This window comes from Cebus imitator, unplaced genomic scaffold, assembly GCF_001604975.1.
Source record: "Cebus imitator isolate Cc_AM_T3 unplaced genomic scaffold, Cebus_imitator-1.0 Scaffold547, whole genome shotgun sequence".
Lineage (NCBI taxonomy): Eukaryota > Metazoa > Chordata > Mammalia > Primates > Cebidae > Cebus > Cebus imitator.
In genome coordinates, this window is record NW_016107862.1 from 930,416 (window position 1) to 957,708 (window position 27,293).

At 41.7% G+C, this 27,293-nt stretch overlaps 1 long non-coding RNA gene and 1 pseudogene across 1 annotated transcript in view; both read right to left on the bottom strand.

Annotated features, from left to right (window-relative positions):
- Positions 1–470: 470 nt before the first annotated feature.
- On the bottom strand, positions 471–571 carry LOC119469017 (annotated as a pseudogene).
- Positions 572–17,595: 17,024 nt separating this feature from the next.
- LOC108293777 overlaps positions 17,596–27,293 on the bottom strand; it is a 45,875-nt gene continuing 36,177 nt past the window's right edge. The window contains exons 3-4 of the long non-coding RNA XR_001820804.2: positions 20,431–20,624; positions 17,596–19,973 (exon numbers count right to left, since the gene is read on the bottom strand). This is a non-coding gene — a long non-coding RNA (uncharacterized LOC108293777). The remainder of the gene's footprint in view (positions 19,974–20,430; positions 20,625–27,293) is intronic.

Consider the following 27,293-nt stretch of genomic DNA (forward strand, 5'->3'; position numbering starts at 1 on the left):
CATTAGGTCATTTAGGATAATACCCTCCAGCTCCATCCATGTTGCTGAAAGGACATGATTTCATTCTTTTTTATGGCTGCATAATATTCCATGGTATATTTGTACCTCATTTTCTCTATCCAGTCCACTGTTATGGGCTCTTGGGTTGATTCCATATCCTTGCTTTTGAGAATGGTGCTGCAGTGAACATATGAGCGTATGTGTCTTTAAGACAGAATGAATTACTTTGCTTTGGGTATATACTCAGCAGTGAGATTGCTGGGTCAAATGGTTGTTCTATTTTGAGTTCCTTGAGAAATCTCCAAACTGTTTTCCACAGTGGCTGAACTACTTTGTGTTTCCACTAATATTGTATAAGCATTCCCTTTTCTCTGCAGCCTCATCAGCATCTGTTATTTTCTGTCTTTTTAATAATAGCCATTCTACTGGTGCGAGATGGTATCTCATTATGGTTTTGATTTGCATTTCTCAAAATTATGGAATGCTGCATAATTTCATCCTTGAGAAGGGGCCGTGCTAATGTTCTCTGTATCATTCCAATTTTAGTACATGTGCTGCTGAAGTGAGCCACTGAATATTTTTTGAACACCCACTATGTGCCAAGGGTAGAGGAGAAAGTCTCTTCTCACTCATGGATCTTACATTCTAGTTAGACAAGACTATTGCAAACAAATCAAGACCCATTGAACATATTAGGTGGTAAAAGGTGCCACGAAGGAAAATGAAATAGGGGGCCAGGTGTGGTGGCTCACACCTGTAATCCGAGCACTTCGGGAGGCTGAGGCGGGCGGATTGCCTGAGCTCAGGAGTTTGAGACCAGCCTGGGCAACACAGTGAAACCCTGTCTCTACTAAAATACAAAAAATTAGCTGGGCATGGTGGCAGGTGCCTGTAGTCCCCTCTACTCATGAGGCTGAGGCAGGAGAATTGCTTGAACCCAGGAGGCGGAAGTTGCAATGAGCTGAGATCACACCACTGCACTCCTGCCTGGGCGACAGAGTGAGACTCCATCTAAAAAAAAAAAAAAAAGAAACAGGGGAAGGGTATAATAATCAGAGTGGGTGTCCAGGGAAGACCAGTCTGACAGGATGCCCTCTGACCTTGGAAGCAGTAGGGGGAAGCCACACAGGTATGTGGGGTGAAAACAAGGGGGTCCCAAGGCCTGAGGTGGGAGCTGTTCTTGAATCATGGGGAGGTCAGTGTGGCCACTGCTAAGTCAGACGGAGAAGAGGTGGGAAGAGATGAGGTCAGAGGGAACCGAGGGTCAGATGGTGTGGTAAGAGCTGGCTGTATCTGACTCAGCTTCAGGAATCTGTCTTCTCAGGGTCAGTTTTCTTAGTGGCTTCTTAATGACTGAAGAAGCATCAAAACTAAAATGAATGATTCTGAAGTGTCCTTTCAAGTCTAGGGGAGAAATGCTTGAACAAGGAGCCCCTCCCTTCAAACCCCACCATAGGTGTCTGCTTTTGAAAGCTTTGCTTCCCTTCTCCTCTCTGAAAGTTGTTTCCAGGCTGAAGCGCTGCAGGGGTGGCAGAAGAAGGGGGACTTCCTGCAGCAGAAACAGAAAACACCAGACTGTTCTCTGGCAGTGAGCCTCCTCCCACCCAGCAGACATCTCAGGGTGGGCGGTGAGGCAGGAAGTGAGTGACACGCAGTATGTGACCTGGCCCCACTGCCCCTACCCTCCTCACAACAGGCCTCAGCTTCTTGTGACTTGAAACCTCTCAGGTGTCAACCAGGTCTTTTTCCTGAAACAAGGCAAGCCTTGGGATTCTGCAAGCCTTGAAAAAAATGTGCTCACAGACTTGTTGTGATCTCATGGCTCTCACTTGCTTTTCTGGAACTCTTTCACTTTGCATCTGTGGGGTTGAATCGCCAAAAAATGTCCAGCTAAGTTTGAATGTCAAAATAAATTATTGACCATTTTGTTTTTCTGCTAAGAATGGTGAATCCAAGGAGCCAAGTGGCATTTTAAGAAGTATGCATTTGACATGTGGAACAAGAGACAGCCTTTAGTGCAAACAGGAGTCAGTGGCAGTATTTAGTCAAAAGAGGGATAGAACTCATGCTCTCTTTTCTTTCCTTTTCTTTTTTGAAGGACCAAGTTCTTGACCGAAAGTTCTATTTTTGTGAGGAATGAAGGCCTTTGTATAAGGAACGATCATTTTTTCCCAGTAAAAATGATTTTTTTTTCTCCCTTAAAAAAAAAAAAATCTAAGAGCTTCTATTACTAAAAAAACTACCTAAGAACTTCTGTCTTTCTACTTGCATGTGTTTGAGATACCAAAACTCACCCAAGAAACAGAAAGAGAAAATATCACATGAGCATCAGGAATAGATAAAAATGACTAAAACCAACAAAGCCAACTTACCAAAGAGATTCTGTCTTGTCCAGATGGGTGCATCCTTGGCCTTACTTGCCTGGTGATATCTTTCTGCCTCTGACATCTGCATCATCTTTTGTACCTTCCCTCACTTGAGTTTTTTAACCCCAGACTATTTACTGGATTTTCACCTTTATAAGCTATCACCAACTCTGTAGAAATTTCTGACATCAACTCACTTCTGGTCACCCGTCATTGCTTCAGAGTCGGTCTTGGTAATTACCCTCACGTCCCCAGGCTTACTCTTTTCACTACAATGCCCAACAATATCCCGCTCTTACAAATGCTGACCCTATTCCACCAAGATAACTGTATCCCAGCCCAGCCAGGGGCCAGACAATATAGTATGGAATCCCTTGAAAATGAAAGTGCTCCTGCTAGATATGAAGCATTAAAAATCAGGTGAAGACCCAGGATTTGTGATGCCCTCGATGACAGAATTGTTTTGATTCCTTTTCATGGCTTACAGATGGGAAGGACAAAGGCAGCCACCAGCTCCAACATTAGATATTTTTTGATGATGGTTTGTAGTTCATCTTCCAGGGACCAAAAGATCAGTTTTAATATTCCAGTTACATTTTGAAGGCAGAGGCAAAAAATTCTTCTGAGAATCCTAAGGGCAAAGATCCAACTGACTCTGTTTCTGTGTTACTTGATTTTCTTGCTGCCTTAGCAGCCCCTTCAGCATCCTCCTGTACTTAGGCCATTTGTTAGAAAGGTAGAGTGAGAGCTAAGCATAAGTATAAAACAGAATCGTGGAAGAATACTTTTTATTCATTATTTACTGATTCAATAAATATTCATTGAACACTTACACTATGATTGATACTGGAAATATGAGTGTACCAAAACAGACACAATTCTTGATTTCATGACAGTTAAAATTCAGTAGGGATGTCATACATGAATGAAAGAATCATGGAAATAAATGTGAACTTACAAATGTTATAGGGACTACAAATGAGAGGTACATTGTGCCAATGTGAGCATAAGTGTGAGATTGACTGGTCATGGGGTTCAGGGAAAGCTTCCCCCAGAAAAGGACAATTGATTTCAGATCTGGAGGAGGTGATAAGGAGAGAAGCAAGTATTTAATACAGATGGAATAGCACAGGCAAAGGCCAGAGGCAGATATGCTTCAGGAAATCCAGAACAGATAGGACCAGAACAACAGAGAGGGATGGGAGAGGGCAAGGAAAGCATGGAAGCATGAGTTAGGTAGGGACCAGCCCATGTTAATGATTTTTGTTTTCACCCAAAAAGCAGTGGACAACAATGGTAGCCAAATTTAAAACTCTGTGTGTGTGTGTGTGTGTGTGTGTGTGCACGTGTGTGTGTGTGCATGGAGAGAGAGAGAGAGTAAGAGAGAGAGGAATACACACATACACACGCACACAGAGAGAGATACAGAGAGATAGAGAGAAAGAGAGAGAGAGAGAGTGAATCAGATTTGCATTATTAGATTTGCATTTCAAAAATATAATCCTGGCAATGATTTGGAGAATGGATCGTAGCAGGGTAAGATTAGGTGCGCACAATAAATTTGGAGCTATTTCATAATGCAAGTGAGAGATGGTGGGAGCTAAAAACTGAGTAGTGGCAGAGAGAGATGGTAATAAAGAGAAGTGGAAATATAAAATCAGCAAAATTTCACGATGGAATGTATATGGGGGATGAGGAAGACAGAGGTGTCAAGGTGCCTATATTTCAAGTGTGCATAATTGAAGTGATGGTGGTGTAATTCACTGAAATTTATATCACTGGAAGAAATTCCCTATTTCATATTGTGTATGTGTGTGTGTGTGTGTGTGTTTGTACATGTAGGCAGGCCAGAGAAATCACAATATTGGTTCTGGACATAGTGAGGTGGATGTGTTACTGAAACAAGTAGCAATTAGTCTTGAGTCAGTCAGAGAAGGGGTCTCAGCTGAATTTATACAGTTTTGAATCATCAGTGTATAGGTGGTGATTAAAGCAGAGGGTGTAGATGAGACTGACTAAAGAGAAAATGTAGTGTGAGAAAAGATAAAATATAAGATTGAGCCATGAGGATCTCTGACATTCAAAAATCAAGTCGAGGATAATGAGCTTTAAATAAGATGGATAGAATCCCAAAGAAGTAGTAGGAAAACCCTAAGATAATTGTGTCACATAAGCCAAGAGAAGGAGGTTTCCAAGAATCTACAGTAACAAGCACACAAACAGAAATTACTAGACACGTGAAGTAGTAGCAAAATGTTACCTATATCCAGGAAAAAAATTAACAGGAAATAGAAACAGACCCAGAGATGCTGGAATTAATAGACAAAGACTTTAAAACAGCCATTATGAATATTGTTTAAAGGTTTAAATTAAAAGATAAATATAATGAGTAAACAAATGGATAAGCTCAGTAGAGAAATGAAAATTATAATAATAATAAAATATGTAAAATAAAAAGTTCACTGGATGGGCTTGGCAGCAGAGTGGACATTGCAAAAGGAAGGATCAGCGAATTTGCAGACAAAGCAGTAGAAAGTATCCAAATGAAAGCTAAGAGAAAAAAGGCTAGAGAAGTCGTCTCTGTTATCTGTGAAATAGAATTAAGGGTTAAAATATAAATGTAATTAAAATCCCAGAAAAAGAAGAGAGAGAGATTCGAGATAAAAAAGAAGAGAGGTAGAGATTAAGAAAATGTTTTGAAGAAATATGCAGTCAAAATTTTTTCTACATTTGATGAAAAATATTAACATGCGAATCTAAGAAGTTCAATGAACACCAAACAGGAATGGAAAATGATGGCAGCTGCTTGACTCTAAATCTCCCCATACAACTTACAAAACCCTGAAATAAGTAGAGCGAAAATAGAAAATAGCATTATGGCTTTAGCATTATGAAGAATTGGAGAATACTACAAGCTTTAAATTATCAGCAAGTAGAAAAATGAACCACGTTCTAACAGTTACCTTTGCCTACTGCTTCAAGCCTATGGGTATGGAAAGTGAAGTAGGGAAGTATTAAATAACTGTATCAAAAATAGTAGAGGGGCATTAAGGGCTTACATAAGATATGGACACTCTCAAAAGAAAGCCCAACCAAGTTAAGATATGCTCTGCGCAATTTGGAACTTGGCAGTTCATACCACCAGCTGCAGGAAAAGATTTGGAAATGAGTGAGGCCCAGAAGTGGCAGCCCTGGAGAAGCACTGCTTCTTAGGGAGAATGAGATACAGAAAAGTGGTGGTATTCCTCGGTGAAATAGCAGTGAAAGGAAAGAAGGAAAGAAAAGGATCAAGTTAATGTTTCTAGGAAAAAAGACAGAGTAGCCCCTTTCATTTTCTTCCTAACCTCACAATCAACATCTTCCATAAAAAAAACTTCACAGAAAAGGTTAGAACTGAGAGGAGGTGCTGCTGTCCCATGAGGAACTCTCTCCACAGAATGAAGATGTATAGAAACACAGCAATCATATCCAGATAAAATTGTTGTAAAAAGTGAACCAAGGTAATTCAGCTGAAGAAAATACTCCCTCACCTCAGGGGCAGGGGCAGGGGCAGGTGGAGGGAACCATGAAGCTGAGGAAAATTGTAACATAATACTCCCACAAAAATTAGTTTTCCTCAAAATAGAATTTGGAGATATATAAAAAGAAAACACTTTGAATCAGAAATATAAAACCCAGCAACACAAATGAATCAAGAAAGAAAAGAGAAAGAAATGTAATGATAGTCATTGAACATAGGAAGAATATCAAAGAAAATAGCAAAATCATACCAGAAATGTAGACAAAATTATGAAGCCCAACGGAGAATAAATTTAAAGGGAAATTTACTAAAAGGCATTGAAAACCAGCAGGAAAACAACAAGAGAGCAAAAGGGAGGTAAAGAAAGAAGTAAAAAAGATCAAAGGAAAGTGATTGAAGTGGAAGACTGGCCGCGGATGTCCAACAGGAGTTCTTGAATGAGGACAGCAAAACAACGGAATATAATTAGTATGTAAAATGATAATCAAAGGAAATTTTCTGGAAATAAATCAAAAACTGAATCTACAAGTGAAAGGGTTCACTTGAAAAAGTTGACCTGGCATAATCATATCAGAGCTATATCCTGGTAGAACTGTTAAGCTTTAAAGAGAAAGAAAAGAATTCTTATGGCCTTTTGGAGGAAACACACAATAGCTGGAAAGGTGAAGAGGATTAGACTGACATTGCATTTCTCAACAACATATAAAGCAAGATGTGAGTGAAACAGAACTTTGAGAAACTTGAGAAAATGCAAGTCAAGAACTTTATATCTAGCCAAGCTGTTCTTCAAATATTCACGATGTAGAAAAACAGTTTTGAAGATCCACAAACTCAAGAATACTGTGCCCACATGCCCTTCCTGACGAATCCACTGCAGAATTAATTTTGCTTTATTCAACTAAGAGCTGACTGGGGACACTTCAGTGGGAGGATTGAAGGTGAGCATGTCATAAATAGATCTAGGACTAATACAAGGCTGGAGATATGGGCATAAGATAGGTAGTTAAACATTGTATTTTCTAACAGAATAGAATTAACGCAATTTTTTAAATGGGAGACGTGGGTAAGAAAAAAGAAAGTAGAATAAGATTATTGAGTTTACACCAGAAGTAATAGGAAGTCAAAAGATACCACTTAAAACTGACAGAGAGTAAAAGATCTTTTGTTCACAGGACGGTCAAATAGACCTAATAGCATAGCAGTTCTAGGTGAGTGCTTAGAGTGAAACCTAAGCATCCCAACAGCAGCGACTTTGCACCAACCACTTACTATGTCAGCTGCCTGCTGGTCACTGTATAGTAAGCTTTCACTGCAACACTGAGGAGCAGGTATTATTTTTATAGATGAGCAAATTGAGACTCAGAGAAGTTAACAATTAGCAGTAGGTCACTTATTGTAAGTGGCAGAACCAAGCTTGAAATATAAGTGTCTTGACACCAAGACAACGTGTCTTTGCTGCTTTGTGGTAGGACACTGTTTTCCTTCTGTATCTTTTTCCTTCATCAGGTTCTAGCCCAGAATACCGGCCAGTTTTGAGCTATTTACCTCTATTGGAATTTGTCAGCATTGAGGAAAATTGCGAATTTGCCTGTCCCTGTCTCCAGGAAAGAGATGAATCAATCAACTCTGAAGAATCAAGATTTCTAGAAGAACTAAAGTCCCCTTGCCTCCTTCTTTCTCAGCTACCCATCAAGTTAGAGACCCCATTGGAGAACCAGAAGGGACATTCTCTACCCTGTCTGAAATCTCGGTTGGTAATCCAGGCTTCAACAACCGCAGCACAATGAGAGACAGCAAAGAACATCCTGGCCTTTGGCAACCCCTTGCCTTGTAACATACCGAGGTTAGTCAGACCCAGGACAATTGAGAAGGGACTCTTCTTCCACAACTTGGTGAGTGGAGGCAGGGAAGACCAGCAACCCCAGCAGGTAGGCCACATAGCCTGAGTTACGGAATCTAACTCCACTCTGTCTTCCAAATGTTTCTGGGATGTCAGCTCTATGGCAGCCTGAGGAGCATATTCTGAAGCCATTCCCCTCACAGAGATCTCTGACTCCTTTCAGCTACTTGGTGTTATTACACTAAGAGAATATGAGCACCTACTTACAGCAAATGTTGTAGTATAAAACAGTTCGCCCAAGAGCCTATGTTTCTTTAAAAGCCACAAGGCAATGCAACAAGAAAAGGTATTTTTAAAAGATCTTCAAAATAGGCTTGATAATTGCATCATTTAAAGGACCTCAGGAAAGTGTCAATGCTACATAGGTCCTGGGACGAGGCACTTGAACTCCATGCCTTGGTGAACTGCCTTTCTTTTAGCTCTTCTGCTTAGAATCACGATATCCCCAGCGTATGCTGAATTTTGAAGGCAGATTAGCATTTTTGGCTTTTCCATGCTGGTATCACCCTATTCCTTGGGGACTCCAGGTTCTCAGCTGTAGAAGACTCTCAGAGCAGACACACATTGCCCAAACATACTACCCTGCACACATGCTAAAGTCCGAGGCCCCTGTGGAGTTGTATTTTGTACTCCTCAGCCCCAGACCGCTGTGTCCTGCCCAGGCCTCCATCCAGCCCTGATGGAGGCCCTCAACCCACACAGGCACCAGAGTTTGGCAAAGTGTCCCATGCACATTAACTTTTGCGTCAGTGGTGCCTGCCCACACACCACCCCACACACCCAGCATCTGCAATGTCTTGGAGCCTATTAATGAACTAATTAATATATCTTACATATTCATGATATGGTAAATTCACGGGCTCAGGGAAGCTTATTTTGTATTTTTTCTAATTTGTGCGTCTGCTGGACAGTTACCAAGACCCTGCTGCAGCCGTTTACATTTAATGTCATCAGGAGGCAGTAAATATAAATATGCAGTAAATGTGCAGCTGTCCTTGGGTTCTGCACAAGCAGTACTTTAAAAATAAATAACAAGCTAAAAGAACAAACTTAAGAGGGTAATTTCCAACCTCCTTCATCTCTCTAACACTACGAAGCTTTGCTGTGTTTGTTGCATCTTTTGGCATTGTTCACATGCTACTTGCCTGGATTCTGTTTCTTGAACTTGTTTGGAAATGGAACCATACTGGGGGATGATGCTTCTGAGTTCCTTATAACCATAGCCTTAGTTTCAGACTGTTCCCTATAGTAATAATGAAAAGATTGAAAAACATGCTGAAAATATTTAAGAACATGGTAGCTTCAAAGACATTCTCTGAAAGGATAGGCTGGTCTGCACGCTGGCTGTTTTGTTGCTTTTCTAAACTTGGGTGAACCCCTGGAAAAGAAGCTCCAAATGGGGTAGTTCTGCCAGCCCAGGATGGAGTGAGGAAAGTGGCCTGGACGCAGGTCTCAGATGGAGCAAGGTGGATAAATCACAGCTCTGCTGGAGACAAGTGTTCAGGGGAGCATGGGTCACTACTGAGCAGAGCTGGGGTCAGGCAGGTTGAAGGAAAGGCACAAGAAAAGGACCCTTCCCTGTCTGCCAAGGTCATCCTGCTGCTGCCTGAAACTTTCTGTTTGGCAGGAGAGGCTCATATTTCTTCTCTCTAAGACAGGACGATAATACATATTTGGTGATACAATTGAGAAATATGATATTGGCAAGTTGCCAACCAAGTGCCACCTAGCATCCTTTCTCCTGTACTAGTCACATGCCCATTCTGCATGGCTGCTGCTAGCCCCATCCAAGAACCGGGGTTCCAGCCTGGCAGGGTAAGTGTGCCTCCCATGCTTTAAGCCAGATAATTTAGGAGACTATGATCTGTTGCTCTGTCAGTCTGAAAGCTGAGGGCTCTGAAGGGCAGCTGGTACCCATTCTCTGACTCTCACTCCCAAGAGCCATCTTCTTCCTGGGTCAACATATGGTTAGTGCTCTAGGCCCCTCCTAGGAATTGGAAGTCAACACTGTCACAGAGCACTTAGGAGATACACAACTGCCAATGTGTGAGGTTTGCCTTCCTGTATTTTCTGGGCCCATGTTCAAGCATGGAACTCTAGTTCGTAAAGGGTTTCATTCTTGCAGGAGTCAGCAAACTATGGCCTGTGGGTGGAGGGCCAGATGGGGCTGGGCTCATTCATTTATATACTGTCTAATGGCTGCTCAAAAATCACAGAGTTGAGTGACTGAGACAGACTGGAAGGACACCACAGGCAAAAAATGTACTATCCCACCCTTTACAGAAATAGTTCGCAGGCTCTTGCTTTAGAGTAAGTCCAGTTGTCCTGAGGGCAATGGATTGTCTTTCCATGCAGGTTGGCCACTGCTTCTGGGTAGGGGTGGAGAGGGAGCCCATCTCTCTAGTTGATTCTGATGAGAATAACCAGAGTGGTCCACCTGGAATGTGAGCCTCTTACCTTCTGGGCATCTGGCATGCTCAGTTCTTCCACAGAGCAGGAATAGAAGCTCCTCCCAGCAGGGCTTCTTGACTATTTGAGACCACTGTAAAATAAAAGTAAGAACAAGTGATTCGTGTTTGTGTTTCCTGTCAGATGAGTCTGGTTACCAATACTATTAAGCTGTTTACCACTCACTTTGATGCAGATACAGCTGTGCTCGTGTTTCAGCGCTTCATGAAACAGGCCTGTGCCTTCAATCAGAGGCAACCCAAATGACAAAATTGCCAATCCTTTCTATCTGTAGCAGCCTAGGAGTTATCAAATAACCTTAATTCCTATTAAACTCCTGCCTATTTACCCTTGCCTGAACCTTGAGGAAATATCTAAATGCAAACCATCACAGGTAATCTCCAATCTCACATATTTTTCTAGAAGAATCATGTGTTAGGAGAGGTTGATTGATGGCTCAAAAGTCACCAGTGCTGATTCCTGTATTAGCAACCATAGTCCAGGTCAATGCTTAGAACTGGCGTGGGAAGATGTTCTCAAAACTGCAGCTTTGTGCCTTTGTGGTTATGTAACGGCCTCCACCATACAGAGGATTACTACAAATGGGTGCTTCCTGCTGTTCTCTCATGTTGACGAGGCATTTTATATTCTGGATAAATATTTTGGAGGAAGGAGGTTGGTAAAGGTTGGTAAAGTGAAGAAGAGAGACACTTTAACAAAATATTTGTATTTATCTGGTCTCTAACATGAAATCGGCATATTTTGTGGTATATTAAGCCATTTTGTAAGTTATAAACAATACTAGCACAGTAAGTCCTCAATGTCATTGGTATGTTCTTGGAATCTATGACTTTAAGCAAAACAACACACAGCATGTCCATAAATAATGTCATTTCCTTCAACATTTTGTTATAATATTGATGAGCAAAAAATGTTTTTGTTATATGTCATTTTGCTTAATCTTGTAGTTTCCAAGAACCTATCAGTGGCATTAAGTGAGAACTTACTGTATAATAACATTATATTAGAGTTTAGTGGGCTCCCAAGAGATCTTCTCTCACTGAGTAGACAGTTCTCTCTTTTAGAGATAAAAGAATTGAGCCTCACAGAGGCCAAATAACCAGTCAGGGTCCCATCATGTTCCCACCTACCATTCATCACCAAATCCTTAGTCTGGCTGTAGAAAACAGAAAAGATTTATTTTCTCAAAAGTCAACTTTTTAAGATTACATTGACCCTAATAAAAGAATTCAGAAAGCAATTCCTAGACTCAGCCTTTTCTGCTTATTGCCACCACCACACTCCCCCAGTCATATGACAAGAGTCATTTGTAGTAGGAAGCAAAACCAGAAATGTACTAGAGCAACCTTTGTATGTCCTTCCTCACCACACTCCCACTGGGGCCCATGACAGTGAGTGGCCACATAAACAGTCCCCACATCTCCAGGAGTCCCCTTGGCTATGGCTACTGGAATGACTCATCCTTCTCCATCTGTAGCCCAGGCTTTCCCCTTCTCCTTAATTTCCATGAGGGTGCAGTCTTAGATCAGATCTTCCCCCAGGGGACAGAACTACGGCCCATCCCTAAAAGGTCTTGGATGTGGTATAAATCTAATCATGGGAGAAAACAGAATTCAGTTAGAGGCAACATCAAGGGCAAACTTGAAGGGGAGCAAAAGTCACAATATGGGTGTGAGAACTGGACCATAGAGTTACAGAGGTCATTTCGTCCCCACCACATCTTCTTTGTGAATCTTTGCCCACTACCCCAAGGGGCAATCATGTGGCTCATGGCCCTCAGAATAGACCCATTTTAAACATGATCTACTTTAACCAATCGGACTTCTTTATCTAGAACTTAGAGTTGGGGCACAGAGAGCCTGAGCGCATTTACTGTCTGTGAGTGTTAGACTTACAAGATTCCGTGGGCTCAAGGACTGAGTCAGACAGTCATTTAAGGTCATGTGGTGACAAAGTATGCTGGACTGGAGGGAGAGGATGGAGCAGATAACTCTACAAAGATAACTGAGAGAAAGGGAGGAGGAAGAGCGGCTCCGGACTCTAGCCCTTCAGTGCCCCAGATGGAATTCCTCAAACTGGGTTTCATAGTATTCCCTTATCAACGTGCAAGTATTCCCACTTATTTAAGTTATTCTGAGTGGGTTTCTGGCCCTAGCAACTGAATGCTCCCCCACCCTAAGATGAAATGGCTAGGGTGGAGCTGGGGGACAGAGGCAATGAGTGAGGGAGCTAGAAGGCCTTTTCCAGAGAAAGTAGATCTTAGAGTTCAAGCATATGCATGCTATCCACACGTTCCAAAGTTTAGGAGATAGCCCTATTTCAAATGTGCCAGCTTGCCCAAATTTCTGTTTAGGCAAATGTGGCATATCTGTTTACGTACAGAATTTTAGCATTGGGAAGGCCTCCTAAGTAAGACACAAACCTGGAGACCCTAAAGTAAAGAAAAGATTGACAGATGAGACTACCTCTCCCTAAATTTTAAATTGCCTTTGACAAAAGGCACTGTGAGCAAAATTAAAAGTGAAAGGGCAGCTTGGGATCTAAGTAACAGCTGGAGACCCCCTACACCCTACAGACTCCCCCTGCTGCAGATCAACTCCCTGTACACTACAGACTCCCCCTGCTGCAGATCAACTCCCTGCACACTACAGACTCCCCCTGCTGCAGATCAACTCCCTGCACACTACAGACTCCTTCCTGCTGCAGATCAGACCTCTGGACAGGTCCAGCCCTGGCTTTGTGGCTGTCATGACTACTGAAAATGTTGTAACTGTTGGCAGCAAGAACATGACCTCTTGCTGTCGCAAAATGAGGAAATGAAAGGGAAAAAAGAGGAAATGGGATTAAAAGAAAGATGGATGATAACAACAGAGAGGGAGCAAGAAGTATTGAGAAAGATGAAAAAAATGAGCTGTTTATCTCTCCTCTGTATCAGGGCCCTCTCCTTTGTGCTACCCTAGTGATGCACTGTATTAGTCCATTCTTACCTTGTCACAAAGAACTACCTGAGACTGGGTAATTTTTAAAGAAAAGATGTTTAATCAGCTCATGGTTCTGTGTGCTGTACAGGCTTCTGCTTCTAGGGAGGCCTACAATCATGAAACTTACAATCATGGCAGAAGGTGAAGGGGAAACAGGTGATGGAGATGCTACACACTTTCAAACAACCAGATTTTCTGAGAACTCTATCATGAGACCGCATTGGGTGAATGGTGCTAAACCATTAGAGACTACCCCTATGATCCAATCACCTCCCACCAAGCCCCACTTCCAACACTTGGGATCACAGTTCAACATGAGATTTGGGAAGGGACACAGAACCTAACCATATTATTTCAGCCCTCCCAAATATATCCTCTCACATTGTAAAATACACTAATCCCTTCTCAACAGTCCCTCAAAGTCTTAACTCATTCCAGAATTAACTCAAAAGTCCAAGTCCAAAGTCTCATCTGAGACAAGGCAAGTCCCTTCCACCTATGAGCTTGTAAAATCAAAAACAAGTTAGTTACTTTCAAGATACAATAGGGGTACTGGCATTGGGTAAATACTGCCTTTCCAGAAAGGAGAAATCAGCCAAAACAAAGGGGCTACAGGCCCCATGCAAGTCCAAAACCCAGCAGGGCAGTCAGTACTAAATCTTGTCCAAAATAATCTTCTTTGACTCTGTGTCTCACATCCAGGCCACACTGATGTAAGGGGTGGGCTCCCAAGGTCTTGGGCAGCTCTGTTTCTGTGGCTTTGTAGGGTACGTTCCCTGTGGCTGCTTTCATGAACTGATATTGAGTACCTGTGGCTTTTCCAGGTGCATGGTGCAAGCCGTCAGTAGATTTATCATTCCGGGGCCTGAAAGATGATGACCTTCTTCTCACAACTCTACTAGGCAGTGTCCCATTGGGGACTCTGGGTGGGGCTCCAACCCCACATTTCCCCTTTGTACTGCACTATTAGATAGTCTCCATGAAGGCTCTGCCCCTGTAGGAGACTTCTGCTTGGACATCCAGGCCTTTCCATACATCCTCTGAAATCTAGTTGGAGGTTCCCAAGCCTTAACTTTTGCCCTCTGTGTACTTGCAGGTTTAACACCACATGGAAGCCACCAAGACTTGTGGCTTGCACCCTCTAGAGCAGCAGTCTGAGACATATCTGGGGCCCTTTTAGCCATAGCTGGAGCTGAAGCAGGTGGGATGCAGGGTGTCATGTCCCAAGGCTGTACAAAGCAGCAGGGCCCTGGGCCTGGCCCCATGAAACCATTTTTCCCTTGTAGGCCTCCAGGCCTGTGATAGGAGGGGCTTCCCCAAAGGTCTCTGAAATGTCTCATAGGCATTTTCCTTATTGTCTTGGCTATTAACATCTGGCTCCTCTTGTGCAAATTTGTTACAGGCTTGAATTTCTCCCCCCAAAATGGGTTTTTCTTTTCTACCACATGGGCAGGCTACAAATTTTCTAATGTTTTATGCTCTGTCTCCCTTTTTCCAGTTTCAGTCATAAATTCCAGTTTCAGGTCATTTCTTTGTTTATGCAGATGAGTTCAGCTTTTGGAAGCAGCCAGACCACATCTTGAACACTTGATGCTTAGAAATTTCTTCTGCCAGATACCCTAAATCATTTCTCTGAAGGTCAAAGTTCAACAGATCCCCAGAGCAGGAGCACAATTCCACCAGTCTCTTTGCTAAAGCATAGCAAGAGTGACCTTTACTCCAGTTCCCAATAAGTTCCTCATCTCCATCTGAGACCACATCAGCCTGGCCATATCTGTCCATATCACTATGAGCATTTTGGTCAAAACCGTTAAACAAGTCTTTAGGAAGTTCCAAACATTTCCTCATCTTCCTGTCTTCTTCTGAGCTTTCCAAACTGTTCCAAGCTCTGCCCATTATCCAGTTTCAAAGCTGCTTCCACATTTTCAGGTATCTTTATAGCAATGCCTCACTTCTCTGGTACCAATTTTCTGCATTTAGTCTGTTCTTGCGTTGCTATAAAGAACTACCTGAGACTGGGTAACTTATAAAGAAAAGATGTTTAATCAGCTCACAGTTCTGTGGGCTGTACAGGCTTCTGCTTTTGGGGAGGCCTCTGGAAACTTACAATCATAGCAGAAGGTAAAGGAGAAATAGGCACACATTCACATGGCCAGCAGGAGAAGGGTGGGGAAGTGCTACATGCTTTCAAACAACCAGATCTCCTGAGAACTCTATCATGAGGCAGCACTATGGGGATGGTGCTAAACCACTAGAAATCACCCTCATGATTCAATCGTCTCCACTAAGCCCCACGTCCAACACTTAAGATTACAATTTAACATTAGATTTGGGTGGGGACACAGAGCAAAACCATATCATGCACTAACTCATTTAAGCTGTTGTCATCTTAGTCATGGACTCACTGTAGAAAGGGAGTGGTAGGAAGAAACATTAAGTAGTGGTCATAATGGTGGCTTAGAATTCAAACACACTCCATGTGATCCCACACCCATGCTTGGGCATATTAAATCCATAATTATCCAAAAGTCTTCAAAATCGATTTTTTTAGGCCTAACCATTTCCTTCCGATTCTTATCATTTCCTTTTCCCCTAAAGAAAATTCCCTTTATTCTTACCACCCACTAGAATGGAGACTTGAAATTAGGATCTTTTAGCTTGCCAAATGATAAACAGCTCTCTCAAATTAAGCCACATCTCATCCAGAGAGAAGGCAATAAAAATAGTGATTTATGTGGTCAAGAGTATAGTGAGACGTTTTTATAGCATCACAGATGGCTTTCCAAATTGCAGAGCAGCTTTATTTCTTTCTGCATATCTCAATTTCTCAGTCCACAATTTGAAAATAAAAAAGCTGCCCTCTTCCTGCTTCTCAAGTGAGTTGGTTAGATCGTGAAAGTCTATAAATAAAAGCACTTTGAATCTTAGAGAGAAAAGCCAAATGACAAAATAATCCATTTTTCATCCATATGATGAAAGTACATAAGGTCCCCATATAACAGAGATCTTATATAACGAGAAGACTAGGCATATTGCAATGTTTGTGGGGAAATAATCTGGCCCAGAGAACACCTGACTCCTTGGAGTGTCAAGCTGGGAAGTGAACTCAAGTATATACAGAGTACCATATATCTTTGATGGCTCTAAATTAACTACTGGAATCACCTATGGGGTGGCATGATAAGATAACTGAGATTTACATTTATAGTTTAGTCCTCTTACTGGTTTTAAAAAACAAAACTGCTTGAGTTTGGTTTTCCTCATGGCAGCTTCCCCCTCAGCCCAGGCTCTCCACGTACTTTCTGTTCCAACTTTGCCCCTAGGTGGTCATGAGATCCATTCTCAGCACCTCTGGGCCCATTCCCTTCTACCCAAGCCAGGAGTGCTGGGCGCTGAGATTTGACCACCCAGATCAGAAGCAGCACCATGCAGTGTTAAGAACACAGGCCCTGGAGCAAGTCTGCTGTGTGTGAATCCCGACTCGCCTCTCTGACCAGGCATATCTCCTCATTCATGACATGGGCATGGCACTAATATACCTACTCATAGGGTTCTGGGGACAGTTAAATGAGACAGGGTCCATAAAGCACTTATCTCACTGTCTGGTACCATAAATGGTGACTACTTTTTATTGGCAATTGTAAAAAACATGGTGAATGTGGGCAGGGTAAAGTAGTTGGATTGGATTGGTGATTCTTCTTTAGGTGGCATTCAATGTCTTTTTTTTGTGTGTGTTTATTTTTCTTATAGTAAATTTCTTCTTTTAAATTGTGATCAAATAGAATGATTTCTATCATTTTACAATTTGCATGGCTGAATGAATATACCTTTGATAGTTTTTATCATGTTTCTAATTTTTCTCTTCTGGGATTTCAGGGTATTACATTGGAAAATAGGTATTAAATTGATATGGGACAGAGGCCATGACATATATCCTACAAAATCTGGATCTACACTTATATTATATTTACTTGCCCATATCTTTGAATTTGGGGCAAATCATAGGGTCCTACATTCCACAGTTCCCAGAAGAAGAACATAGTAATTGAGTAAGTATTAAAAATTGGTGTGGTGGCTCATGCCTGTAATCCCAGTAATTTGGGAGGCCAAGACGGGGGGATTACTTGAGGCCAAGAGTTCAAGACCAGCCTGGCCAACATGGTGAAACCCAATCCTTACTAAAAATTTAAAAAAATTAACCGGGGATGGTGGTATGTGCCTATAATCCCAGCTTTTCAGGAGGCTGAGGCAGAAGAATTGCTTGTACCCGGGAAGCAGAGATTTCAGTGAGCCGAGATCACACCACTGCACTCCAGCCTGGGGAACAGAGTGAGACTCTGTCTCATAAAAAAAAAAAAATTGTTTATGGGTAAGTATTGAGCTAAATGCATTATCTCATTCAATTATTATTTCGTTTAATCCTCAAGCTTATGAAGCAAGTACTATCATTAGCCCTATTTTACAGATGTCGAAACTAAGCCTTCAAGAAGTAAGTAATTGCCATAAGTCTAATTGTCATAAGTCTTAATTGCCATCTAAGAAATAATGGAGTGAAAATTTGAACCGAAAGCATCTAGATCCAGAGCCCATATTTTAGGAACTTGCTGTGGCTTTGATGCATCAGAATGTGGCAGCTGCAGGCCTGCGTAGACTAGTCTTGGACTCTTAGCTGCTCTGCCATCCCACAGCAGCTGATAGGTTCATATGAAGCCACTGGTAACTGGTGCCAAGTTGCCAATAAGAAAATCAAACTCTTTGATCTGTCTATCAATTGGAATGTACATGTCCAGAATCAATCTGGATTTTTTTTTAAAAAAGCATAAAGCATTCAATGCCTGATTTTTAAACAAACTCCACAGCAAAGAAAATGCCCATGCATTTCTTTAAATGGAAATATAAGTTAGTGAATTTGTTTCTTCTTCTTGATAAAATGGTTAGAATTTGCTTAGAAATTCCTTTTATCATGAAGTGAAAATTAATAGCTTTAACCTTCTCATTTGTCTCCTACTGCTTCTTCTCTTGTTCTTTATTCTCATCCATCGCCTTCTGTCTTTGCCTCTTCTTTCCCTCTATTCCTTCATAACAATTTAAACCCCTTCTTTAAACATCAAATGTTTTTCCCTTGGATAGAGATGACTTCTCTCCCCTTCGTGACTAGCTGGGCCTGGTATCTTTGGGTTAGCAATTTTGCCAGTGGTGTTCGAGAAAACGGGGGTGGCATTTCCTGTTAAAAATCCAGCCTGCAAAGCATTTACCGTCTCATGCTGGTTTCATAAGGCCCTGCCATCCCTCCAGAATAGAGGCCCACAACACTCACTAGGTACCAGGCATGGCAAGCTTGCCTGCCCAAGGTCTCTAGTAGGTGGTAGATTCATCCAGGTCTGCCTGACTTTAGAGCCTATGCTTTCAATCATTATACCTTATTGTCTTTCTAGGTGAGGTCAGGCTCTCTATGCTTCTGTGAGATAACTTTCCCTAGGAGTGTAGATAGTTACTGTAGAGACACTAGGTGCCACCTGCTATAGCTCTCAGGAGTGGCACCAGACTATGCCTGGGCCTGTTTTTAGGACAAGGAAGAATGAATGTGACAATGAAAGATTATATTTGTAAAGGCTGGAAGAGCAGCAATCCCCAAGAGTTAGAGAAAAGAATGTGGACAAGTATATGGTATCCAATCATAGTATGTTAGAGCTGAGTTGGGCTTTAAAGATGATCTCCTCTAACCCCTTTATTTGCAGTTGAAGTTGAGGATCTGAGACATTAAGTTTATTGTCTGGGGACACACAGCCAGTTTGTTAGATGCAGAGCCAAGAATGATTCTTTTTTCATTCAGAATAAACTGCTTTTTTGAAATCCACTTTCACTCTACCTGGGGTTCATTCCTTTTTAAGAAGTCTCAAAGATTAGAAAATTGAATCTTTTTGAGAAATTTAATTCATAGTGTACAATTCTGCTAAAAGTAATTATAATAGCAATGGCAGCAGATCTCCCAAATCCATGAGTTCCAAAATGTTTCCGCCTTTTGCTAAGCTAAGATATAGAATTTCAAAACCATATTTATACCACATAAAATTGCCAAAGAGCTGGGCAATTTCCTATAATAACTCAGTTGTGCACTGATTGCCAAGTTGGAAAACTCAGGGTTTCCTGGCAACACCCACTTGGGCTCTAGGGAATGCAAACTTCTCAGCAAACCACCTCTCCTGATAGCACCTCCATCAGCAGACATGACCCAAGTCGCACCAGCTCTTTCTGATGTTCTTGTCTCTGTTGCTTATGTTTCTCAAGAACCTGTAATCTTGCCTTAATCCTGTCCCAGCTTAATACCAGCTAGATGATAAACTCCTGGAACAAAAGGTCCACATTTCTCTCATGCTACGAGTTTGGGACTAGAATTCAGATGAACTCATTTCTGATACTGGTTCAAAAGCTAATCAGCCCTTTAAATTTCCAGGTCCTTAGTTTCCTCATAGATAAAATATAGACAATAACTCCTGCCTGCTCATCTTTCAGGGCTGTTCTGAAGATTTTCAACATCTGAAATTCACAGAATCATGGAGATGAACTAAACCATCATGGAGACAAGCTAAACCAGATGAGTCTAGCCCCACATGTTAGAGTTAAGAAAACAGAAACCCAGGGTTTGGGGACTCCCTGGAAGTCATCAAGGTACTGGTTGACAAAATCAGGACCAAGCTTCTGATGCTCCCACATGTTCCCTCACTCGTCAGTGCTGCCTGCGATGAGAAAGATCAAAGCATGCATACAATTATAAATCATGCCGCAGAGGCAACATGTAATTATTTAGGTACTAATTAATAGACTCGTGTACCAAGTCAGCACTAATCAAATTTTTCATGCCTTGACAGGGTTGTAGCTTGTCAGGAATTTCTGAAGATGAAAAAACTATTTGTCTCAAGACAAATCCTCCTTTCAGTAAATATAAGGAAAACAGAAAGTGTAACCAGGGGTATTTAAGCTCAGCCTCCTCCAGCAACCATCTCCTTTTGCTTTTTTTGTTTGTTAATATTATTGAGATGTAATTTACATACCATAAAATTCACCATGTTAAGGTGTGCGGTGGTATATTCATAAAGTTGTGTAACCATCACTACCCTCTAATTCCAGAACATTCTCATCATCCTGTTGCCTTTTGGACGTCAGTATTGTCAGCTTGAGTACAGTTCCACTCACCTGTGCCTCTCAGTTTGGGTATATTCTGTGCTGTCCCTCGTGGAGTGTTCATCTTGACCCAGATGATTAGCTGTGCCAAGTTCACTGTGTATTTGAAGAGCTCTGTGTCTGCTAAAGGTCTGATTCCCTACTGTGGGCCAGCAGTAGGAATGAGATGGTCAGTAAGCCTCAAAATAAGCCTTAGCAATGAGAACCTGAAAAGCAAAACTCAGCCACCAAGCTTACTTTGCAGGGTAAAAAGAGGAGAATATTTCCTAAGCCAAGAGTGGGTAGAACTGGAAGTGGGACATGTGGCTGGTTTAAGGACTGTGGAGGGTTCTCCAAAGTGTCATTCTCTCCTGCCTTAGAGCTCATATGCATGCTGGATCATCCCCCCACCATCACATTCCCCATTTTTGGTTCATCTAAGCCCGCTGGGATGCCGGAGCACCCACTGCATGAGGTGCCCAAACTTCCCTCATCACAGTCCATCTCACCTGTGCACACGGCGATTACCTGCTGACTTGTCTGTGTTCCTGAATAGACTACAAGCTTCAAAGGGGAAGGAGCCCTGCCTTTTTGGTTACTTATTCACCCTGCTTCTCAGCATCCTCTGGCACCATCTCAGTAAAGATTTCTTGAACAAGTTATTAACCTGGCCACAAGCCCAAATTTCTCTTTCTATATCCCTTTAATGCTCAAATTAAAGTTTGAGTGTGAGAATGTACCCAAGCCTCACACAGTTATGTATGGTGGATACACAAATTAATAACAACCCTGGGTCAAAGCTGCTTTTCCTGTAGCTTTCACTACATAGTCCTCATTCTGATCCAAAGACCAAGAGAGAATACATCTTTTCCCTCTTCTCTCTGGTACCCCTTTAGGTATGTGACATGAGCTGTCATGTCCTCTGTATCTTTCATCCTCTGAGTTAACCAACTATACTTCCTTCAAAAATTATGCATAATATATGGATTACTTATCAGCAATTCCTTCAACAAATATCTTAAGTCATGGTCTATGTATAAAGCGCTGTGCCAGGGTGAGTGAAGTCATGATAGAGACGCTGCCCTAAATAAGTCTACAGTCCATCCTGGCTGTGCTCTTCCCACTCTCTGGGGTTCCTTGAATTGGTCAATGTCCATTTCCAGATGTGGTTTCCAGAAGTGAACAATATATTCCCAAGTAGTCAGACCAGCACGTGGTTCAGAACTATAACTCACGATCTAGATCCTTTGGAACATCTGGTTAACAATTTTGTAAGATGTTTTTTCAACATTCTTATAAGATGCTTGTTCTTTATGCTTACCAAATATGTGGTGTATTTCTGGTGATCAGAATTTCAAGTCAAACACATCCTTATCTTGAGTCCCTCTCCTGCTCCAAAAATCTCTTAGGAGTGAGCGTATTGCAGTCTTCTTCATATCAAACTGAACTCATAAGAGTGGACAAATTCTTTTAAAAAACAACCCAGCATATTTCACATTGCCACTAATGATTCTTTATGATGTTTCTGAAAATAATTGGAAGGGAAACATGGACATTGGGCTTGTGAATGAAGCTGTTTCTAATTAGGAGGGCTGTTTGTCTTCAAAGCAGAGTGAGCACTGGCGTACTCTTGGATGTGCTCTTCCTTGATGATGCTTGCTCAGGGCCTGGTGCCTCCAGCCGTTACCTATTTGAAGCCTGGGGTCCGTGGGCAGAGGGTAGGTCACCTCCTTTTAGCTTCTGACCTGAATGACTTTGGTCCTTAAATTCCTTTAGGCATTGGGCTTTTAACTTTGGTGATTGCTTTGAAGCAGAAAAATGTGATTTTTTTTTTTTTTTTTTTTTTTTTTTTTGTATGTTTTTTTTTTTTTTTTTTCCGTCTGTGAAGAAGACAGGATCACCAGGAGCCAGAAGGTCAGCAGAAGAGAAAGTGCCTGTCATCTGTGACAACTGGGATAAATGTAGGAGAACTCTGCCAGACTTGGGTGGTCAGGAGATCCAGGAACAATTCCAGAAAAAGGGGAGTACGTGAGAGTCGTTCTGTTTTCTACTTTTTTTTTTTTTTTTTTTGAGACAGAGTTTTGTTCTTGTTTCCCAGGCTGGAGTGCAGTGGCACGATCTCAGCTCACTGCAACCTCCACCTCTCAGGTTCAAGCAATTCTCCTGCCTCAGCCTCCCGAGTAGCTGGGCTTATAGGTGCCCACCTAATTTTTGTATTTTTAGTAGAGACAGGGTTTCACCATGTTGTCCAGGCTGGTCTCAAACTCCTGACCTCGGGTGATCCACTCGCCTCAGCCTCCCAAAACGCTGTGATCACAAGCGTGAGCCACCGCCTTGTTTTCTACTCCTAATATAATTTGTAGAAGGTGGTGTGCTGAGGATATACTGGTCATTTCCCTGTTTAAAATTTTCTAATAATTTTTCTTTACCTAACATCTCTTTATTTAGCCAATATTTATTAGGCACCAAATATGTGCCAGGGACTTAAACTTTAGAAAGAACTATTCTAATAAGTGTCTTAAAAAGAATCTGTAGTTTCCTGTTCTCTACATGGTTCTCAGCGCACATACTGTGCCTCATTAACATTGCCCTGGAAACAGTGACCCCTCTTTGAGGCAGTTGAGGTCAGGAACTTTCCTAGGAATTCACAGGCATGGAGGACAGGCCTTGAGGAGGCTATTACCATGAACCCCTGACTGTATTTCTAGAAATTCCACATGGAACTCTATGGTACCTATAGCTATGTCTGAAAATCAGTGTTCTTAGTGAAAATAGAGTGAATTGATTTTAAAAAATGGTTACACAGATATTTTTTCATTCTTTATTATATATTCTCACCAAAGAAATCCAAAAACAGAAAGAGAGAGGCACAAACTAAGACATTAAAATCATCTATAATTCCATCACACAGGGAACACTACAGGTAAAATGTTGCTGCATATATCTCTTTATTTATCTAGATCTGTTTTTGTTTAACACAGTTTTATAGCCTACTTTTTATATAACAATATATTATGCATGTTTTTCCAGGCCATTGCCTTTTCTTCTACAGTATAATTGTGATGGCTGCAGAGTATTCCATTGTATGTATGTACCATCATTGATTTCACTAATTACATGTTATTAGACTTTCAGGTTGTTACCATTTTTTTTTTTCACAAAAATATACCCGGATAAAAATTATTGTTTCTAACTCTTTATTCCCATTCATTATATCCTTATAATAATTCTCAGAAGTAGACTTTCTGGGTAAAAAGATAAGCCAAAATTTAAACCTTTTGGAATGTACATAGAGAAGCCTCAGGCTTTGAGTAGAAACATCTCTGTCCCTAGCTCTAACTCAACCGTGTGGCCTTGAGTCTAATTACTCCATCTGTTAAATAAGAGTCTGATCATACACCCCACTGCATTTCAACAGCTGATTCTGACAAGGTACCGCGGACTGTCTGCCCAGCAGCCATTCTTCACTTCATTCCAATAAACCATGATTTTTTTTTCAAATATTCACCTCTTCCCCATTGGAGTATTTGTACCGCCAGAGTAGGCCTACATTGTCTAAGTATAATCTCATCCCCCTGCCAGTGAGAGGTTCAGGAATAGGCATATGGACCAATTAGGTTTAATAAGATTTATGGGGAAGTTTGCTGGGGCATCTGGAAAATTCTCCACATTTAAGAGAGAGCCATAGGAGAAGAGAGTCTCTCTCTCTGGACGTTGTCAAGCTTGGCTCTATTATTGCAACGGCCCTGTTATCCCCATCCTGAGAAACTGAACACAGACGAAGCAGAGCTGAGAATCCTAAGAAAATAGGATTAGAACTGCTGGATTAGGCAAACTTCAAGCTTGCCCTGCCTCGAAATTTCCAGTTATGAGACCCAATTCTGATGGCGTATACTCTTGGAATCAGTTAACTTTAATTTATAACCCCACTTCTGAGTATGATCTATTTAATTTTCTTAATTATAGTAAATTTTTTTTCTTCCAACTTCTTGTATCATTCTCTTTCCCAATTTTGAAAAAAAAAAAGATGCCTCAAGGGACTATTTGAATTAAAAGGATAGGACTTATGGCAACAATTCAGAAATGACTCATTTAAATTTGCAGAACTAAGAGAGTACAACCCAGGCCTTCCAATTTGGTCATAGAATCAGGAGATTTTTCAAGTTGGAAGGAACCTTTATGCTCAATAAGTCCTAATCCCACTTTATAGATGAGGAAAGTAAGTTTCGGAAAGATATGATGAAAGCCCCTGACAGCTGGGTACTCCCCAGGCAGCACCTACATAAGACTTACCTGGTACCCAGTTTGACTCCTCACATATTTCAGTCGGGGTTGGGGGGATTTAAGCCAAAATGTATCACAATTGGTTCTTTGAACGCTTTGTTTCCTGGTAAATCAAAGCTCCCAATTTGTAGCAAGAACTCAAAGAGCAATGGTCCTGTCACCACATTGGAAGTCCGGTCTTCTCTTAGACTTCCCTAGTGTTTTCTTTCTAGAAGTCCCTGCAGAAAGGGAGGACTCACAAATAATCCAGACTTCCCTCTGTGGTGCCTTTGCTCTTGGTCTACACCCCCTGCTACCTTCTGCTACATCAGTTATTATTTCTTCTTACTTCTAGCTCACATTCCAGGCTGCTGTCAAACGCCCCCCAGCTTGGTCTCCGCTCAGCCTGTGAGTCATTGAACAGGTTCTTTTTGGCTGTCCCTAGATTGCCACCTACTCATGTTCTTCTCCCTCTCTAGCCTGAAGAAAACTCTTGTTCCCCCACAGCTGATTCTCCCAGGAGAGCTAGGCCTCTGGTGGGCAATTCGCTGCTCTCTTCTCCAGCAAGCTTCTCCCTGGAGCACATGTGCACTGGGGGGAATGGGTTTGTCCAGGCTAGTTCCAACCCAACATCACGCTGTCTGTGGGACCTCGTCTCTTTCCAGCATCCAGTCCTGACTCCCAGTCCCCTCTGATCAGCTGCTGCTTCACATACGATGTTTCTCAGAAACTTCACTTCCAAATTATGGGGTGGGATTTGAGCTGGAATTCTTCATCTATGATGAACTTTTAAAATGGTATTCAAAGCTTTATGCAAAATAGCATTTTATGGTATGTAAACCTCTAATTTTTATCAGACTGTCAAAGGGGTCTGCTAGAGACCACGGGTCTCTAAAGCTCTTTAAGTTATAATGTTCTGTGGCCCCGTGATTGCATAATATGATTTTGTGGCAAATTTGCCAAAAGCAGAAGCATTCAGTCACTCTCCCAAACTTCTCTATTACATTCCTAAGTGAGTACTAGAGTGTATGCAAGAATTCTAGCTTTATTCACATGGAAGATTTTATATTAAGAGAATAACCAAGGATTCAGCATCCAAAGTTTTATCAGCAACATGTTAGTACACTACCTACAAGACTGTTCTAACCTCAAGTGCTATAAATATTGGAGGATCTTTATTTTCATAGCAGCTAGATCTTGGAAACTGTACTGTGAAAAAAAGACTGTGCTTAGAACACTTGCCTCCCTTTTTAGTTGCTCTTTCTGTTCAAGGAGTGGGATGCGGGAAAGGGGGCCTGGCTTCCTTGTCCTCTGAGTAGCCTGTAGTTCTGCAGTTGGCCCCTAGACGGCGATCTTGTGTTAGTGACGGTCATGGTAGCTAAATGAAGTGGGAGCCTGCGGTGGCTGATGGCTGAAACTGTCAACCCATCAAGTGGTAAGAAGTGAATAGAAGTGGTTGTTAACCATGGTTGGAAGATGAAAATGGAAAAGTAACACAAAATCTTCCTATATTTCTTAGAAGGAAATTTGGAAACACTTAGAATTAATCTGCTTATTGAAAACATGGTTTAAGTGTGATGTTTAGAGGAACTTGTCAATTAAATTTTTTTAAATTTATGGTAAAATAGATATAAAGTTTGCCCTGTTAACCATTTTACAAGTGTGCAGTTTTTAAACCAAGTGCACAATCTGTAGCATTAAGTGCATTCACATTGTTGTGCAGCCAGTCTCCAGAGCTCTTTCCATCTTGCAAAGCTGCAACTCTGCATCCATTAAACAATAACTCTCCATTCCCTCCTCTTCCAGCACCTGGCAGACAGTATTATACTTTCCATTTCTATGAATTTGACTGTTCTAGGTGCCTCATAGAAGTGGAAAAAAGTATTTGTCTTTTTGTGACTGGCTTATTTCACTTAGCATAATATTCTCAAGTGGAAGCTGCCAATTTTTCGTTTCAAAATCATTTTTTAATTTGTAAAGAAAAACTGGCAATTAATGAAAACCATGTGAGTGGACTATTGTCTCATGCTCACAGCTTCACAGGCAAATGCACTTTTCTTTCAAACCACTAAAAGTGAAAACCTCCATCCACAAGACCCACCAGGAGGTCTCGTAAGGCTCTACAAGGCTGCCAAGGGCCACACTGGACAGTAGTTGACCCAGAAGATTCATAGGCCAGGAGGCAGAGCATGCCAGTAGGGCACATCCAACCTTCCTCTTCTGTGGGACCTGGCAGCAGATCACAAAGCCATCCACACGGTGGGCAGAAGCTGTTCTCTTTGGTCCCCATGTGGACTGAGTTGTGAAGAAATGAGGCTCACATCAGAAGGGTGTAGAAGCCATGCTGTATCACAGGCCCTGTATTTCACAGCAGCTAATATCTTTTGGAGGAACTCTGTGGCCGTAACTTTCACGGTCTTCTCAAGGTCATGCCAGTTACAAGGGTCACTGCACATAGGGAAACTCAAAAGATATGACTTCTTCTCTGGTTGTCCCAATTCAGATAGGATTTACTAATCAGGGCGCATCTGTACTTTCCTTTATCAGGTTTCCATGGGAACAGAGCTAGGAAGTTAGCCAAAAATCAAATGCTTACAGAAAAGTGGAAAGGGTTTTGTTAATCCTTTATTCAC